Consider the following 19,293-nt stretch of genomic DNA (forward strand, 5'->3'; position numbering starts at 1 on the left):
AGAACGAATATTTGGTAATGTTTTACGCAAGTTAAGTCATATGTACTATGCATACTTTGACTAACACGTAAAATTTCGAAAGTTTCTTGTAAATATCATGAAGGTTATATTACGCTTAGAATATTTGAAGCTAATTGCTGCCTAAGTTAATTAAATAAAGGCCGTAACTCTACTTAACACTTAGATCTGACAAAAAAAATAATTAGCACATGTATCTTGTATGCGGGGTGTGTGTGCGTAGAGGCTATCGAACTACAAGTAGGTACCACTGTTTTGTCTGTCGCTGCCGCTAAGCAGAACTGTGTTTCTTTTTGCGTATTTTAGCCAGAATAGACTGTTTTTTTATTGTTTTGGTAGGTAGATGAGCTAACGGCCCTCCTGATAGTAAGTGGTCGCCATCGCCCATAGATGTTGGCAATATCAGGAGCACAGCCAAGCCGTTGCCATGGAAATAGTATATGTGATACGGCGATGGTGTAGGCCAGGGGACGCCAAATGGCGGACCACGGTTCGCATCCAGACCGTCGACCTATTTTGTGCGAACAGCGAAAACATTGCAACTTGCACTACACAGTACGTAATTAATTAAAAATGTATCCCCCGATTTGTTTTTGTTGACGTCAATTCGAAAACGGTCGGGCGAAGTAAAGAACTAACAAGCGAGAAAGAGTTCACGGATTGCGAATTTTACTCCAAACTGCAGACAAATAGTCCGTCCACAATAAAAAATGACATTTTTCTCGTTCATATGAAAAATATACCTTTGTTATTTCCGTAATAACATTTGTTTAATAATTTTTATTCTATAAAATGTTGTGCGGACTGCGATGGTTATTACATTTCTTAAAACGGCCTCCGAACGAAACTAATTGATGACCCCTTGTGTACGCCGCCCAGCGCGTAGGACTAGTGCAGGTTTGCAGTCTTCAGATACCTGTGAAACTCTTATGTAAATTCCTTATGTATACAAGTTTCTCCACTAGGTCAGTAAAATAAGATAAAACTGGCCCAAAAACACCATGCCTGGGTTTTCTATCTATAAAAATTCTCAGTCCCAGCTCGGAGTCAGGAAGTCGGCGTTGTGATACCCCTGTGCCTTGACAAGCATGTAAAGCCGTTGGTCCTACGCCTGATCTCTCTCCGGCCATGTCGGATTGCCGTCTCACCGTACTATGAGAGTAAAGGTAGGAGAGTGCACTTGTGAATTGCGTACACGCTTGTGCACTATAATATATCCCGCGTATCTTGCTGATCTCCGTCGAAATTTGCTACCGTGGCTGAAATTCGCCTTGGAGGGGATTTTATTATAAGATATTATTACTAGACTATAAACATGTTTATAAAACATGTGAGTATCTAACTGCTCCACATTGCCCCGATCTGAATTTAATATAACTTGATGATTACAAAATAATATCGCAATGCGTGCGCGGTACTCAAAATTTAAATTGTTAATGCCAACGCCAGGAAGTTTCCATGAAATGCAACTGCGATTCCAGTGCGTATATCATTTATATCGAGCGCGATTTGAATTTTGGGCAACTTACACCGGTTTTTAACATATCTCTAATGAGGTGTGTCGAACTACTTAATACATTAGGATTATTCGTCTATAAGCGGGTCACTAGAGTCCGTTTGTATCTATGTCTATTTTCGGCGCCAAATTGTAATTTGTAAAGATTTCTACATTATGAATAAAGAATTAATTATTTTTAGGCTAAAAATACAATCAATTCAAAATATGCCTATAGTGTGTGGTCAGTAAAATTACTTGGAACTATTGGACTTTAATTTATCAGGGTGAAGAACGCATTATAGTATAGCACGTTGTAGTTCAAAGACCTGGATGATTTGCTACTGGTTGTTGGCTATTTTGTTCCCTTGCATTTGGCGAAGGACTTGATCATTTTGTGATATTTAAAACAAACACACATTACGCATTTTCCCCGAAGGTGTATACAGAGGCGCAACCAGAGCACCCACTTTTCGCCAAGTGTGTTCCGTCCCATGATGTGATAGGGGGCGAGTCTATCGCCATAACGGACACAATATCACACTCCGGGCTGATATACATAGCAGAAAAAGGCTGAGCAGAAAAACCCAAATATTACTTTGCCTGATGCGGGATTCGAACCCAGGACCTCAGAGCGCTGCCGTACCGCGCATGCAATACAACTATGCTACCGATAGTAGTAGTCCATTTTGTGATATTTTTGTCATACAAAACTTTTTTGCAGCCTTTTTTTAGGAATCATTGCCTAAAGTGGCAACAATTAAAACGTTCGTAAGAAATTTTGTTTTTAGCTTTTATATTATCATCTAGTTAATCGCAAAATTAAACTATTTATACATTATAGACCATTAAACAAACTATTTTCCTTGTCTCTGTGACATCCATTCAAAACGGAAAACGTGAGCTTTTATGACAATATTACTCAACTTTATATTAATGAATATTCAAACTTAACTAATTATGAATTCTTTAGTGCTTTCTACAAATACATTATTTATAATCTATACATATATATATATTTATTATATACGCTACATGACCGCTTTTATTAAAATTAAAAATAAATAGTTCTCGTTTTCCGCTCAGTAATCAAAGAAGTTTAAAAACGGAATAAATCCGCAGCAAGTAAAACGCTTGCAATAAGCTGCCTATCAAATTATAATTCGAATTTAGAATGCATGATTTACAATTTACAGCCTAAACATATTTTTTTGCGAACGGCCACACGTCTAACCGAATGACCTAATTTCAAATCCACCACATTTCAGGGTTTCACAATGATAACACTAGTTTGTAATAAAAATACGATCCACCCGGCAGGCACGGGGGCGCGGAGCGTTGGTTCAGTGACTTGCGAGCTGCCGCGCAGTGTGGACGTATGCGCGCGCCATTTTTGCCTTTCGAGCGCAACTGCCGAACTCATGGATTGTGCATTCGGATTTGATTTTTTCTGACAGTGACAGGAGTGTTGCCAGTGTTTATGGGATGGTTTTGTTTTATTTTTAATTTATATAGAAATACTTTTTGAAAATTGATTATATTTGTGTGTTTTGTGACATTTGGATTGCGTTTTGGACTTGGTGAGATTTTTTTTTTTTATCAAATAGTTAAAATGTTATCTTTTACGGAACTCATATCTACATTAAAATTTATTTGAAGATTATTATAAATAAAAAACAGACAATTTATTTCTTGTTAAGATTGATTAAAATGACTTCGACACGTTTGCCGCCAGTTTTAAGAAATAATAAAAACGAATATCAATCTTCAAATAAATAATATCAAAAAGAAACAAATAACTCATACGAGTTTATTCAACTCAATTATTGTTTTATTACAACTTTAGACGTTCATAACAAAACAACTCACAACTCTACAATCGTGATTTTAAAACAAAATTGAAAATTTCTAATTCCTTTTATTTTGTTACGTATTATTATGCAATGTTTTCTAATTTGTAAACAGGGTCGGTTCACCTTCATAACACTTACATTTCCTAAGCTAAGCCTCACACACCTACAATGCAGTATCATTGGACTCATGGCCATTTTGACCCTAAGATTTTTATTAAATAATACTTTATGGTAATTAAATTATTCATGTGTCTTTGAATCACAAAGTATTTGGAGCCGTAACCTCAGTCGGGGTCACTTCAGGGTCAGAATTGAAACTATTACTTGTAGAGCCTATGTAGGAGCAAGTGGCAGATACAAACATTATTCATGATTTCATCGTCTCGTTGGACCAGTGTGCTTGGGTTTTGAACCGCCGGGTTCTGAGTTTAAGTCCCGGTTCGGTATTGTCCAAAATATATGGAATTTTTTATTCGAATAATGCGAAATTGTTGGTAATAGCGTTTTTGCTTTATAACATCATAGGACGACAATAACCACGGAGTAGGTGTACTTGCAATTCTACTTACTTTTTAGGGATATAAGCGTGAGCATGCATGATTTATTACGTAGTTTCATCTAGTATGTTTTTTTAATTTAATATTGATTGCCAAATTTGGCCTTGAACTCAGACTTTCTCTACATTATATCATAGGCTAGTTTTAGGAAGTAGGCTGTATAATATAAACTGCCTTTGTCTTTTCTTTTTTAAAATGAATTGTGTATTCTAATTTAAAAAATAATAATGCACGCATTTTTACCAAAACCCTTGAAAATATATTCTACCTTGGGAATTTATTTTCAATTATTTTAGTACCGTGCCATGAAAGTGCATTAGAATTTTGCAGATTGTTGAAAAGTTAATAAGTTCCCTCAAGGATTATCTCTGAATATATCTTCATAGTGAGTACCTAAGGTAAATGCGTGGGCATGTTAGGTTTTTAATATTTAATCTCGGAATAACTTGGGTGGGTAATAGTTATTGTAAAGTAGGCTCTAAAGGTCTATATGCAATTTTCTTAAATTTGTCATTCGTTTAGTAATGGCGAGTTTGGTCTATCAATGGTTGTTTAGGTTCAATTCTCAGATTCGTTAAATAAAGTTGTTGTGCGTTATTATTTGATCAAAAAAATCCTTTATTGATTGTGGACTAATTTTATCTAATTAGGTGATTATCACATCGAACGGACTTTTTTAAAAATTCTCTCAATTCTAAAAGTCACGCTTCTACCTACATCTTCATTAAATACGTGAATTTATGTTTATAGTATGTATGTACTCATGAAGAACTAATCATAATGGTACGTGATTAGACCATAATTGAATTGAATGAGCAATTAGAGTTGAGTAATGTTTATTTTTTATCATAGCACTATATATAGGGGCTCTCTTTTATCAGTTCATCTGGTTGTTTGTGTAGTTTTTTGTAAAGGATAATACAGGGTGGTTACAAAATGAGGTATCAGTTTAATTTATTATATTACTATCAAGATATTTGACATTTTTATCTGTATATCTGTATTCAGTTGTAGCCTTGATATAACGTAGAACATATTTATTGGTTAATATGCATATTTAGAGTTGATGAGACTGGTTCCGTCATTGATCATGATATTCAAAATATAAAGTTGATGGCCGCAGTGCTTTTATATTGATCTAGTTAGATATTTTTATTTAATTTAAACTGAACATGTTAGAACTAAACTATTCTTTAAGTAGATTCAAAATATAAGAGTCAACGAGATACGAATAATTTATTGTTGGTCGAACGGATTTTGACTTAACTCTTTTTCATAGATGTACAAAATATGGCAATGTCAAATGTTTTGATTCCACAAATTTTATTTAGGTTCTTTTTTTAACGTAAGAATGTAACCCACTTACTTACTCTAGTTACTTACACCTTTACGTCAAAACTAATTTGCAATGAGACCAACCTGTTCAGTTTGTGTAGTAAACAAATGAAACAAGCTGTTTAGATATTTTATTATGTTGTTATTCCAAGCATTTAATTCACTTCAGGAAATGGGCGTTTCTTAGTGCCGCTCTATTGGTTAAGGCCTTCGCGCCGCGGCCGACAGAGTGGGGAATCTTATAATTAATAACAACATTGTAATATACCTTTATCCTGAATTTTTTTGTCTATGATACATACATGTAACAGTTGCGTATCATATATAACCGAGTTAAGTGGTAATTCATAGTCCCTGCCTACCTTAATATGATAAAAGCGTGATAATATGTATGTATTTTGTGTCCATGGTCCATAATCACAGGACGCATCAAACAAATCAGCCCTCAGGCAGGCTATCAAGTTTTGCATGGGGTGTATTCAACTGGAGATGAAATGTAGTTACTTTTAAATTCTACGACCATACAGCAAGCAAGCGCTATGAATTATTGCAGATTTTTTAAAAATAGTATATTTTATATAAATCACAGACGTAACAGCGGATCTCTACTACCATAGAAAACAATTATGTTTATTTATTAAAAAAAAACATCAAAATAGTGTATTACTGAATTACACATATAGTAAGTACTATCTGTCGCGCGACATTGTACTCCAGTGCGTTCTCCTTAAGTTCTACCGCACTGACAGAGCAACTGTTGAATCCTTGGTTTATTTCGACGCGCTTTTTCTGACTCAGTCCGTTTAAAATGTTTTAAATCACACATCTTCCCACGTGCTTGGACAATGCATCTTGTTCATGACAGTCGTTAATGCAAATAACATTTCTCAAGGCAAAAGAGAAGAAATAGCTTTTTGTGAGTGTTAAGGGAAGTATTTACGGTTTTTAATAGGCGCATAGTATATATAGATTTTAATACATGTAAAGTAAGTCTCAAATGGATATTTCCACTGACAGGCAGATGTTCCATATTAATTTAATCGTAATTAATAAATAAAGGGTCGATTTTCTACTACAACTAAAATGTACGTAAAAGGAATATCCGTTCAATTGTAAGGTATGAAGAATGATCTAAATATAGTTAAACAAAAGAAGGTTTACCTTAGTGATGTTAGTCACTCCCTGAAGCTAGTAACGAGGCGCGTCACACTTGTAGTTTTATAAGTAAAGGGTGGCAGGGGGTTCAGGGGCGGAGTGACTGATCAGGCTACAAAGAAATATTAATGGCGTCAGCCCTTTAAATTAGTGTCAGCAAATGTAAAGATAAATTTTAGCGCACATACAACGTCGGCTCGCTTTCAATTTTTTTTTATTGATAAGATAGTTTTTATATTTTGACTGCCTCGGTGGCGTAGTTGTAATTGTACACTGTGCAAGTGCGACCACTGTGCTGAGGTCCTGGGTTCGAATCCCGGGTCGGGCCAAAATAATTATGACTAGGTTTTTCCAACTTTCAGTTTCAGTTCTATAGTGTTTTTTGTAAAACGGAGCGTAGCCTTTCTCTAGCTTGGGATTTTTTGCGACTAATATACTCTGTGGTCACGATATGCTTTTGTTTATCAAGAAAAAAATAAGAATAATGGTAGATCTTACTATGCATCGTGCATACTCGGTCTATTTAAGTTAAACTATTAAATATGTATGTATGTATATACATAATATTATGCCTAAAAAGTTACGCTAACTGCATTCTATATGCAACTAACTCACTAGCCGTTATCTCAATTTATTTTCATATGAGGTCAGGATTATTTCATAATCTTCACAATGCCAAACCGTATAAATCGAATTCGCTTTCATGACGTGATGCGTCATGAAAAACATCAGATTGAAGATAACAATTACCTAATCCGTAAGGCGAACTGACCTTGCATGTACTGAGCATGCGGCGAGGAGCGCGTGGTACTGGAGACCCTGGGCCGCACCCCTGCACTGGTGGAAACTGACCGAATTAGAGACTGGCCATCAGGATAATTACTAAGCAATATAAGACTTAATATCTCATGTCTCTAATGGCATTACCCATAATATAGGAACACTACCCACAATTTGGGATTCCAAAACTCTACACAGCATTACATTGTCCTTAGACATTAGATGTTACGAATAAAATGAAATGCATCTACGGCTTATAACACCTAAAAAATACAAATATATAACACACCCTGCTTGTCACTAATAAATGCTGTTTACGTCTGTCATATTTATATAATGTTTTGTCTCGCTTCCTCTTCCGATTAATGTCATTCCACATAGCAAGACAAAACACTAAATAATCTCATAATGCCATGTTTTTTTAAATTCAAGGCGGCACTCCCTGCTCTGAGTTTCGTTTACGTGATACCAACCACCTACTGTTCTTATATTGTAAAAATCATAAAACATACGAGTCGTACACAAATTCGCGTGTTCAGGTACATGCCTCGGGCCTTGCACGCAGTTAGCTTATGACTAACTGTAGGCGTGGTCTCCTCGAATTGAACCTTGTCCCTTACGTATAGTCGGCTGAGCCGCGTGAGAAGCTTGTGGTCTGTTGAATCACTTAGTGCATTAATAGTTACATAAACCATTGATATGAGATTCATATGTTTAATTGAGTTAAACTGTTGGTAGATTTAAGATTAGTATTCATATTTCAATATATGTTGGTAAGTGGATTATATGAGTGTCTGAACATTGCTTCAGCACATTGCTGCATCTACATTACTGGCATGTACCGTATAATTTAGTTATTTTTCCAGAGATATTCCGTGGCAATCTTATTAATCATTATTATTAATTAAACCGGAAAAAAATCTCGACATTTAGCTTCCCTATTTTTACCTTTTGCCAATGCTACCCAGATGCCTAGTTTAAGACGCTGTAGGTAGTAACAAACAAATCCGTCGCCTCCCAGACACTGCATTATCAGTGCAAACGGCACACGCCGACCTTGGCTTTATCAGAAGCGATCCGCGCTCTATCACTCGCTGCGCCTACACGTTTCATATGAAGAGGTAAAGTTCGTGTCTTTGTAAGAGGTAAAAAGTTAAACTGTTTTTATATGAAAGTTACATTATCTTTAAAATACGAAGCGTATATTTTATTCAGTTTTGGTAAGGACGATTTGTATATTTTAATCGGGTTTAATTACTTTTCTTGATAAAGGTTTGTAATGCGGACGAAAAGGGACTTTAAAAACCTCGCACAAAAAAAAGATGTTAGAAAATATTTCTATAGAGTTCAGATGGAGGCTTGTGACCAATTAACAAGGGAACAATATTTTGGTAGCAAGGACAATAAAGGTAAAAAATTAGACACAAATTTTCGGCGCGGGGCTCGAATCCGTTACCTCGAGACTACTATAATAACAATAATTAGTATTAAAAATCCTTCCAACGTCTATAGAAAGGCAACTTATTTACAATAGGTACTATTATAATAGTTAATATTAATTTTAGACATTGCCACGTCGCGGACCTTCGTAGTCAATGTCGCGTTGTGGTTTCTTACGTGTTTATAGCGCTGTGTATTGATATAGCAAAGTCAAAGGTTCGAATTCTTATTACAAATATAGTAAATGTTGACGATCACGCTTTCATCATCGTAAAGGTAGACAGAGTTATAAGGTCCCCTGACTATTGTACTTACTTATATCCTATTTTGCTTGGCCTAAAAATCGAATATAGTACCTTATTGATATCTACGTACGTAAATGCGCAATCTTTGTTATTGATATGAGGCAAAGATTTTAGTTTTTATATTTGAAATGATACATTTAAAACTTTCTACAAGCCATAAATCCTTTCACATAATGTTTAGGTTATATTTTACAAGATCTAGGTACTGGACTTTCATGTTTGTTGATAACTAAACAAACCCAGTAGGTTGATTGCCTGGTAAGCGCCAAAATCGTCCATAATCAAGAGCAACGTCACTCAAAATTGTTTGACAAGGTACTGTATGTTGGGTTGTTCACTTTGAGACAACAGATGCTAAGTTTTGTATTTCCTATTCGATTTATTGGCTATTATATTCTGACTAATACTTTGAACCTGTTTGTAATAAAATGATTAATTGAAATGCGAGAGCTTTCTCCTTTACAACGGTTTTATTACAATCTAAGTACAAAGCAAAATATCATTAATAAAAGTAATAAATATGTTCCAATAAACATACCAAAAAGGATAATGACGTATTTTGTTTATCAACATAATAATATAACTAACACTCAAACATAGATAGCCCTAAATTTGTCTGGATTCCGAAATCATACCTTTGAGCACTCGTTTCACGGGCGGATTAACGCGTGTTAGGACACGGAGGCTGATTAGTTTATTATTAAAGTGATTACATTCAATAATTTAATACATAATCTATAACCATTCTAACAATAAGTACACAAAGAATCGTGCTCGAGTAACCATAAACGAATGTTTACAAAAGACTATAAATAATTTTGCAATTAACGAACCGACATTACCCGCATCACTAGCATAATCGATTACAAACTCGATTATAATTTAAAAGAGCGAATTAGTCGATAGTATCGATAAATCAGCGCGTTTATTCGCTTCCGCATCGGCCGTGCGCACGCGCAAGCGCAGGCGCGCTCACCGCCGCCTCGCGGCTGAAAGTGAAAGTACAATTTGAAACTTGAACGTCACGATATTACGTAGTCCAAGCATCTAGTCATGTTTACTTTTTTTAACTCGATTTTTGTACCGTCCAACTGGTTTTGGACGTGTGATGCTCTCGGAACGAGCGGGAAAGTGTTTCTTAATTCTTTGAGCTCGAAAACTGGCTGGTTTGTGGGAAATGCAGTGATATGGATTAACTTTTTATTTTTTTAAGTCAAGAACAACCACCGCTAATGCTACTGGCCAGCACTTTGTCCAGTATTTTAAAAAGATTTAGCTATAGCAAAGGAGTTTTGTTTCAGAAAAATAAATCATGGCATCAGGAAATGAGTAAAGACGACATTCAACGATCGTAAAACAGTGTTTTGACACTAATAACAAGATAACGTAAATCTTTAGAAATAGGTGTGGGCGTGGCAATTGGACAACAATTACTTTAAAAGGCGTCATAAGTACTGTAAATTGTAGTATATTACAAATACATACCCGGTTACATTGCCTTTCTAAATACTGCACAAATAAAAGTCGACGTAAATTATTAGAACTATTGTTTTTTTGTGTTTGTTTTTTTAGTATTTTATGAAACTTCTGAATCTTTAATGATAGGTAGTTTATGGTATTGTATGTTACACTAGGGTGATTTATAATATCTTGGCCGCTTATCTCAAACTCTTTTTATGGAGTAAAGGAACACTTGAAGGATCATATAATTTTAAAATATTCATTAAAAATATAAAAAAAATATTAATAAAGAACCAAATCATTGACATATACTACATATACATATCGTAACTAAGGCTTATACTACATGACACATATTTGTAGAGCAGGGCTTTGTCTTGTGAGTCAAAACAACTCTACTATGAACTCTACTTGTCCATTCGACAATATCATGCAATAGATATAGAAAGTAAGCTATATTTTTTTTAATTCTTGCATTATAAAAATGTAATCTATTAGAACAAAGTTCTTTTTACGGTGTCAAAGGAACACATACTGATAAGTAGCAATTATCAAATATTAAGCACATGACGCGCGGTCGACGAACCCGCGTGCGTAACGGCAGCTAAACAAACTTATTGTATATATTTATGAATGTGTGCGGAGTTACGACTAATAGTTTTGAATATAAAAAATAGGGATACATTTTTATAACACAAGACTAAATATGAGCATGTCGATTAGGTGTTGGTAAAAGGAGATCTATAAACTCCTATAATGCTTAAAGATATTTATGACTTATTAATATTATTGATATGTGGGATGTGAACTCTATAATTATTGCCTCGATAGTCGTTTCTGACCATGGCTTGATACGAAAGAGCCTCGACTAACATCTCCAGGTCTCTCAATTGACCGAAGGCTACATGCAGAAGGCAGTATTGCTGGACACGGTACGCAAATCAAATCAAATCAAATCAAATCAATTTATTTTACGCAGTGTGAGATACCTTATTTTGAACACCTTACCACCAGTGGTTTGAATCTTGAGTGATACTAGGAATCTTAGCGAGGTTTCAAGTACTATCCTCGCTGAGTAATTTACAATTTAATTATGATTAATATTAACGATGGGATTTGCCGGAGTTTCAACAAATCTCCGTCCAATTCCTATTAATTTCTCAAAATTTTAATTAATAATGATGTTTCTAGTTTTCCTTGTGTATTTATTCGAGATGAATGACGCGTATATTATATTATATTATTAGTTCAGGGCTTGGTCTTACTGTTTTAATACATTTCATTTATCCGCGACGCTAGTTCTGTCTCTACTTTTAACAATAACACATACGTCTTCAGAAACTATGAAATTTTTGATAATGGAATAAATAGGATAAACATTATAGATGTCAAAGGGATCACCAGATAAATAACTTATTACCAGACAAATATAATTCTTATTGCCAGACTTCCTGCAAAAAAGTTTAAACTAAATATATGATAATATAACATTTTATTGGTCAGAGAGTAACCTGGTGTGATGTAAAGCCACCAGTAGGGCTTCAGAAGTGGCTTATCGCCAGTTACCGTGTGACAACAGCCGGATTCATCGTGCATGCTTCGTCGAGCGCGAAGGGCGACGAGATTTTTGCTCTGATGCGCGATCATCCAAGAATCTTTTCAAGATTATCACCACGCACTGACCAATGGAGGTCTCGTTGAGATGTAAGTTGGTCAGATTAATACGGATATAAATAAGGTATTACAATTATAAGCGAGTTCAATGGATCTTATTAGACGTCATTGTGAATTCTTGTCATATTTAGACCAATGTGAAACTTGGCTTGCTCTTTTTTTTGTCGCTTACCGTTCAACATACCCTGGCCCTAAATAAGAAATGGCAGTCAACCTGTAAGACAAAAATATTTTTTAAAAACAAAGTATAAGTACTATACGTAATCGGTATCATACAACGACAGAAAACCACTAATCTTTATTGACGTCGACAGAACATTTACAAACAACCGTTCACTGAACTTAGTTTCACACCAACTGACATCAAGAATGTAGACTTGAAGTATTTATGGTTCCATCTAACAATAGAAAAACTCGAGATTTATTTGCGTTTGCTGGTTTCATTGTATTATGAATACTGGCGCAGCTAAATATAATATCAATGCACATACGTTGTTATTCGATCACGCAACCGACTTCAATGTTATCGTATATTTTAAAAAATATCAAAGTGAAACAGTTTTTATTAATAACGATAATGTATTCTGTCTTCAAGTATATTTCTGCACATCAATGCAAGGTTCTAAGACATCAAGAGCAACCCTGAGAACCGAATGCCGTTCATCCATACCGTTAACCTTCTATCCTCACTTATAATAGCACTTACGCACCTATTTACCGGTCTAAAAACAATTTTATACGCACACACGCGAACGTAATAAAATAAATAAACTCGGACAGTCCTAATTCTAATCTAACACAGTCAAGGTTCGCGAATTTTTCACCAATACGTATATCTCCTTGACACACATAGCGCAATGAAGAGCGACCGCCGCCCGCCGCCGCGAAAAAACGCTCGCTGATAAAAATATACAGCCAAGCACGTGGTACACGCTGGGGCCTTCTTGAATTTACTTATTGCGGCCATTCATAAGTGTGCTTGAATTAACCTAGGACTTCAGTTTAGGCTGCTTGCAATGCAGCCCCCGTTTGTGTTTGGGCGGGAAAATTTTTTGTTTATGGTGTGTAATTGTTTTTTATTAGGTTATTAGTGTTGTCTATGCCATAAAACTGGAGGTGAAGCTATTTATAGATTGTTTAATAGGTATTACACTAGGCTTTTCAATTTTTATTGCAACAAGTGGCTTCTAAACTAAACGTAGAGTTCATTACATTTACCTACAGCTTACAGCCTTTATTGTACACATGTTGTGATATAATTTTTCAGGAAAATATTGACTTTATGTAAATGACCGGTGTTCAGTTTATCATTTATTGTTTAATTTTGTCATTGTCTACTCCATTCGTGAACAGTACATATTGAACTAATTGTTCAAGTTTATACGGCAAATAAAAGAAGACGAGTAAAAATAATTCACATAGTTCTTAAATTGCCTCTTATATGCAGGATTGCCTCCTCTTATGAGCACAGGCCTCTAAAACATGTTAATTACATCGTATGTCTTCGATTTTTTTATGAAAACCTCTCATGTTTCATATGTATTTTTCCTTCACCATTAAGAAGAATGAGGAGCAATAAAAAGATAGGTAACTTAGTATATTCACAGATCCTTTCCTTGGCTTCATAGCGAACCCGAGACCACCTCAACAGTAAATAAAATTGTTATAAAATTAATTTTCATACATTATCGTTATGTGCAGTGAAAGTGCATCCAGGAAGCAATTTATATCAACTCATTAAACACGTAACACGGGATCGAAAAACATAAACGGTAATTTCTAATGAGCCTCTTTGAACTAATGGCTCGCGGCATCTTCTGCTAATGATTCTCTTCCTTCTTTCTTTATTTGAAACTATAGCGCGGTATAGCATCGCCGCCATCTTGAAAAGGCGGGAATTTGAAACTTAGTATAAGTATAAATAAATAATTATTGGTGCACCACTTGTTTGCTTAAATTAAAATAATTAACACATTTTACTGAAAATTAATGAAAACTAAACAATGAGAAATGACTTATACAATATAATATTATGCTACTGAGATCTCGTTTTAATTAATTATTGTACTTTTGTTAATTATACTTAGTACAAAAACTTTAGTTGACAAAAGTACGTAATCACCATCATACAGAAATAATATTAGATCTAAGAAGTCTTAGTGTTGACAAGCTTTAAGGAACATACTAGATATTTTAATAGACCGGTAATAAAATTGGGCGCAGGACTCAAACGTATTGCTATGATTATTAACCTCCTGTTCGAATAAAAATATAGGGCAACGTGTAACTCTGCATCTCCATGGCCGAATTCTTCATCAATCAATTATATGTAGCCATCAATATTACGGACCCGCTCGGACAAGGTTGTACGTTAGAAGCAAGTACTTGTGGGCTACGTTTTTAATACAATGCAGGATTCAAATGTTGGTAAAAATATTAGTCTGAAAGTTTCTTCGTATGTTGTCATACGTCAGTAAAAATAGGTTTTACGAACCCGACATTTCGTATGAAGATTGCGAATACAAACTATTAGAAAATTTATTGTAAACATTAACTTAAATATCTGTCAGTTTTATAACTTTTACAAACACTATAATATGAGAGGTGTAAATTAAAATGCTTGAATATTAAAGTATTCAAATATATCACTATTTTATAGCGTAAAAGCAAACAAAAACGTGAAATAAAATGAAGACATTTGACAGAAAAATAATTTTGGAAACTCCGACTCTCTCTTAAGTCTTAACGCATGAAACTCAGCATCACAGTATTGCTTTACATCGGTTCCTGTCTATGAACAAAATAACAAATTTCTGTTGGTTGAAAATATATAGAGTAATAATTTAGTCAAAAATCTCTTAATATTTACTTACGGAACTCCGAAAATGTTTCAATGTAATGTTACTTTTGGCGTATTGCGTATGCACTCATCTCGATGTAATCACTTTCTTCGTCGCACTCTTACATAAGTTACTTCATATGTTAGAAAGAGATAGCTGTCTAAGACGGGAGTGCGGTTCACGATCACGAGGTCGCGGGATCGACGCTGAACGCGTGCAAATTCAACAACACTAGAAATATGTTTTTTTATTACAAAGTATTTTTGTATTATCATAGACTTTATTTTTCTTGGGTAATAAAAATTAGATTGAATCGTTCGTGTCTTATTTTGTTTTTTCTTTAATACTGTCGGGTTAATGTGACGCTAGTCCACCTGATGGTATGCGAAGTTGATTCCAGATAGTATTGACAGACAAGAGAAAAATATTATCCCTCGCCAGTCGACATAATTGTGGCGGTCTGCTTGACTCTCTGGTATATAATAGCTGTACAATTAATATCTATAAATTTACGTAACCTGTATAAGTGATATACTTAATTATAGACAATAATAAATAGCCTTGATTGTTCCCGCCTACGATCTTGTATCGCGCGTATCATTTACGAGGGAATTTCGGGGCACAGCAATGAAAGAAATATTTGTGTAACATAAACATTTGAGTCAATAGAACAGCACTTTCATTAATAGCTAGCTCCCTCGCCTATGTCCCAGAGAGAAAATATTGTAGAAGAACGTAAGATTTTAATAAAAACAATAATAATCTCAATAATTAGGAAAGGGTAGTAAGTACTACATTGTTTTTATATTTTTTTTCACAATCATACATTTTAAGGATAGGTACTTCCTATTAAATACTGCGAATCCAAAGCCAATACTTCTATAGTTTTCTTTACCCACACCATAATTAACAGATCGATATGTCAGTGGGTGTGATCTTGAGAGCCTGTCACCATGGCAACGAAATAGTCATGACCTCGTTACGCGGCCCAATTACTCGCACACATTTGGACCTATTTATTGTTGTTTTTAAAGTCTATCCAGGCCGAGTGTGTCATGTAATTGGCCTTGATTTTCGACAGTTATATCCCCTTTAATCTATGGGAGTTGAGTATTTCTGTCATTATATGTGAAAATTAGTGCGTCGTGATTTGTGATGTGGTATTTTTGATAAAATACTTTTTGGCGAAATACGCAATTATAAAAGTACAGGTTAGACCACTTTGCAGTGGATTTGATAAAAAAACATTGGCATGGTATTTATACAAAACACTACATAGAAAATACAATTGAATGTCTTTTGGTAGAGTTTTGGTCACGTAGGGCTTTTATCTCCATACGTAATTTCTAGAAACTTGATGCAGAATTGTTAGTAGTACAATATTTAATTATATGAATAAATTATAAATAGAACCAGCATAAATATGTACAAGTTATTTATGTAAGCAACAAATCAAACGTCGCAGTCGCAACTAAATTGATTATGATCATAAATTGTGAAAAAATGTCAGTCTTGTAAACACTGCATCTTCCAAGAAAATATATTTATATTGGACATAATACCTTGTACATACAGTCTACGTTTTATTATGCATTTTGCATAAATTATAGACTAAATCGACTATTTTTGGAAAACTATAAAAATAAATTATCAGTTTATTTAATGCGTAAAATCACTCCGGACACCGAGAGAAAATATCTATTTGTTAACAGAAAAATGCATAAACAATGTTACCATAGTTTATTAGTTACACCACTTTATGGCGTCCATAAAAAGGCCGTATATTACAAGTAGGTACTTTACAATCAACCCTTTAGCCGCGTGGTTGACCGTCAAATAATAAAAAAAACTCCGCTTTTTATTACACTTTTTTTTTCTCTTTGGCAAGGCGCGGTTGATTATACTTTTTTGTTTTTTAAACTTTCTACAGTTTATAATACCGTTCCATTTTTAAACTTTTGAATTTTGTATGACAAATGAATATTTTTACAATGGTTAACTGTTCTTTACTTATATACTCTTTTTTCTCTTTATTTAAAAAAAACAACCGGGACTAAAAATAATTTTAAGAATTAATTTGATGTTAGCGCCTAAGATGGATCTAAATCAAAATAGGAAAAAAAAAATACTTATTATGTTTAAAAAAAGATACAAATAATTGAGAAAATATATTAAAGCTATTTGATGCTGTGTTTCAGATTCGATATTTATTAATATTGTCAACAAGTAATGTAGTGAAAGGAAACTGGGCAGTAGGTATTGAAACGTGTACTTAATGCAACCAAAACTAACGCTTTAATTTATTACGTGGCACGGAAGGTAATTTTGCATAAATTGTGAATATTCATGAGTATCCAGTATGTCTTGTGTGTAAATGTGTTTATGTTTTGAATGAAGTCGAAAGCGGGCTTTTGAAGTCAAGGTCGCAGCTTCGGTTCCGAGTTCGGGCCTATTTTGGTACTTTTGAATATTCTAAGTAGGTAGTTATTTTTGCAGAGGACTGTTCGAAATATATTTTAATAGATTTTTTACGTATATATAACATTATTATATAGTCAAAATTAGGTAAAAATCTGACAAGTCCGTCTAGAAATCTTAAGCCGAGGCCTATGTTCAGCAGTAGACTTCACCTGGATGATGATCAGGTAAATATACTGTCTTCACACTCTCAGGTAAATTCATAGTTGCCACTTAATGTAAATACAATATAGGTGCATGCATAAAATGTGAGAGGAAATGCGCCGATTTTTGTACTCAATGGTAAAAACTACCTTAGCAGCAATATTATTTTATCAAAGTAGTTTTCGTCATTGCAAATCTATTTTGCCAGTCTTGGAAACCTCGTGATGTTCCCCGAATAAATCTTTATCAACCTTTTTTAAGACAAATATCTTTTACGTACAAGCGTCATTGAAATAAATTCAAAAAGCAAATTTATATATCTCACCCTGGCTTTTTATCATAAACATCTGACGCGTGTAAAATAACGCCACCACGATGTTTTTCTTAAAACAAAAACATTTCACTAACATTAAGCCAATTTTTCGCGATAGCGTCGGGCGGTTTCGGAAAAATTCGGCTGTTTTCGGCAATTGGCCGCCCGAAACGTCGCAGTGATCGCCAGTTTAGCGTGAACCGTCTGCCCCGCGCGTTCTAGGCAGCCTAGTAGCACGTAGGGGTGTGGTGATATATTGTCGGAGGTCAGGTTTGGTTGGTCGTTTGTTCGGCTAACCTTGGCCTAGTTTGATAATGCTCTAGGCCCGCGTCGCAGCTGTTGAGAGATAATGGCTATGATGGAATGATAATTCGCTTCCTAAATGGAATTTTCGTTTGATATTACAATTGATTAGGTAACATGTCGGTGCAAGTCAGGGACGTTATTTTTTATTATTAGGTACAACTAGTTACAATACTTTTTCCTGATATGTAGAGGTGTCAATTTTATTTTGAACTATTATCACGCGATAAGGGAAACTACCTTTAGTTTAAATAACAACTCACTATAATCGCTGAAGATTAAGCAGAAGTTTATTAGCCACGATATGATAGGTGGTAAGCCTACCTCCAAATCAGGCACTAAAGACGTTATAAAAACCTTCAAAGTGTAAAAAATATAAAAGACGTTCAAAGTCTGACTTCCTAAATTTCTTCATAAACTAGTGATGGGAAGTTTAACCCGAAGGCCTGTCAAAAGCAGCGAAGGTCCGTGCCCAACACTAGAAATAACTTTGGTGATCGCAACATGTATAAATGCAAATATCTGCCAAAACATGAATGTTATCTTAATACCTTTTGTAATAAGTGATGAATTTTTATCAAAATTAGGTCATGATTGTCGTATTTTATTATTTATTTAAAACCTCACTCATCACTGTATCTTCAAAGAGGTATAATAATTGTGCAAGTATAATAATTACACCAGGTCTGTATTATATATTGCCTACTACTAAGCACGGACCTCCGCTACTACTTATAGGGTTTAGGCCTTAGTCTACCACCTGCACTAGTAAGGATTGGCAGACTTTACATACTTACCTTCGAAATTCTTCTGAGAATTTTCAATATTATGAATATTTATTGTTACTTATTATCACGCTAATTTAGAATAATTGGAAGTTAACAGAGTAAATATCAAATGACGCGTAATTTTCACGATTTAAAGATCTATTAAAAGTCTAAAATAGTGTGGTTTTGAATAAAAATCCTTGCAATAAAAACGGATTTAAAGGTCTTTTTGATTAACAGCTAACTTGTGTTTACATTATAATAAATTCTATTGAAATGACAATGATTACAAAATTAAAATTGTACTTTAATTTTGTTTAATGCTTCAGTGTTTGTCTTCATGTGTAATAATATTATACCAATAATATAATTATA

General features: G+C 34.4%; 1 protein-coding gene across 4 annotated transcripts in view; it reads left to right on the plus strand.

Moving 5' to 3' along the window:
• Positions 1 to 2,860: 2,860 nt before the first annotated feature.
• LOC115448376 (ecdysone-induced protein 74EF) overlaps positions 2,861 to 19,293 on the plus strand; it is a 230,297-nt gene continuing 213,864 nt past the window's right edge. For all 4 annotated transcript variants that reach the window (XM_037444734.1, XM_030175790.2, XM_030175789.2 and 1 more), the window contains exon 1: positions 2,861 to 3,093. The gene's annotated coding sequence lies outside the window, so the exon portion shown is untranslated. The remainder of the gene's footprint in view (positions 3,094 to 19,293) is intronic.

The sequence above is a fragment of the Manduca sexta genome, chromosome 28, assembly GCF_014839805.1.
Source record: "Manduca sexta isolate Smith_Timp_Sample1 chromosome 28, JHU_Msex_v1.0, whole genome shotgun sequence".
Taxonomy (NCBI): Eukaryota; Metazoa; Arthropoda; class Insecta; order Lepidoptera; family Sphingidae; genus Manduca; species Manduca sexta.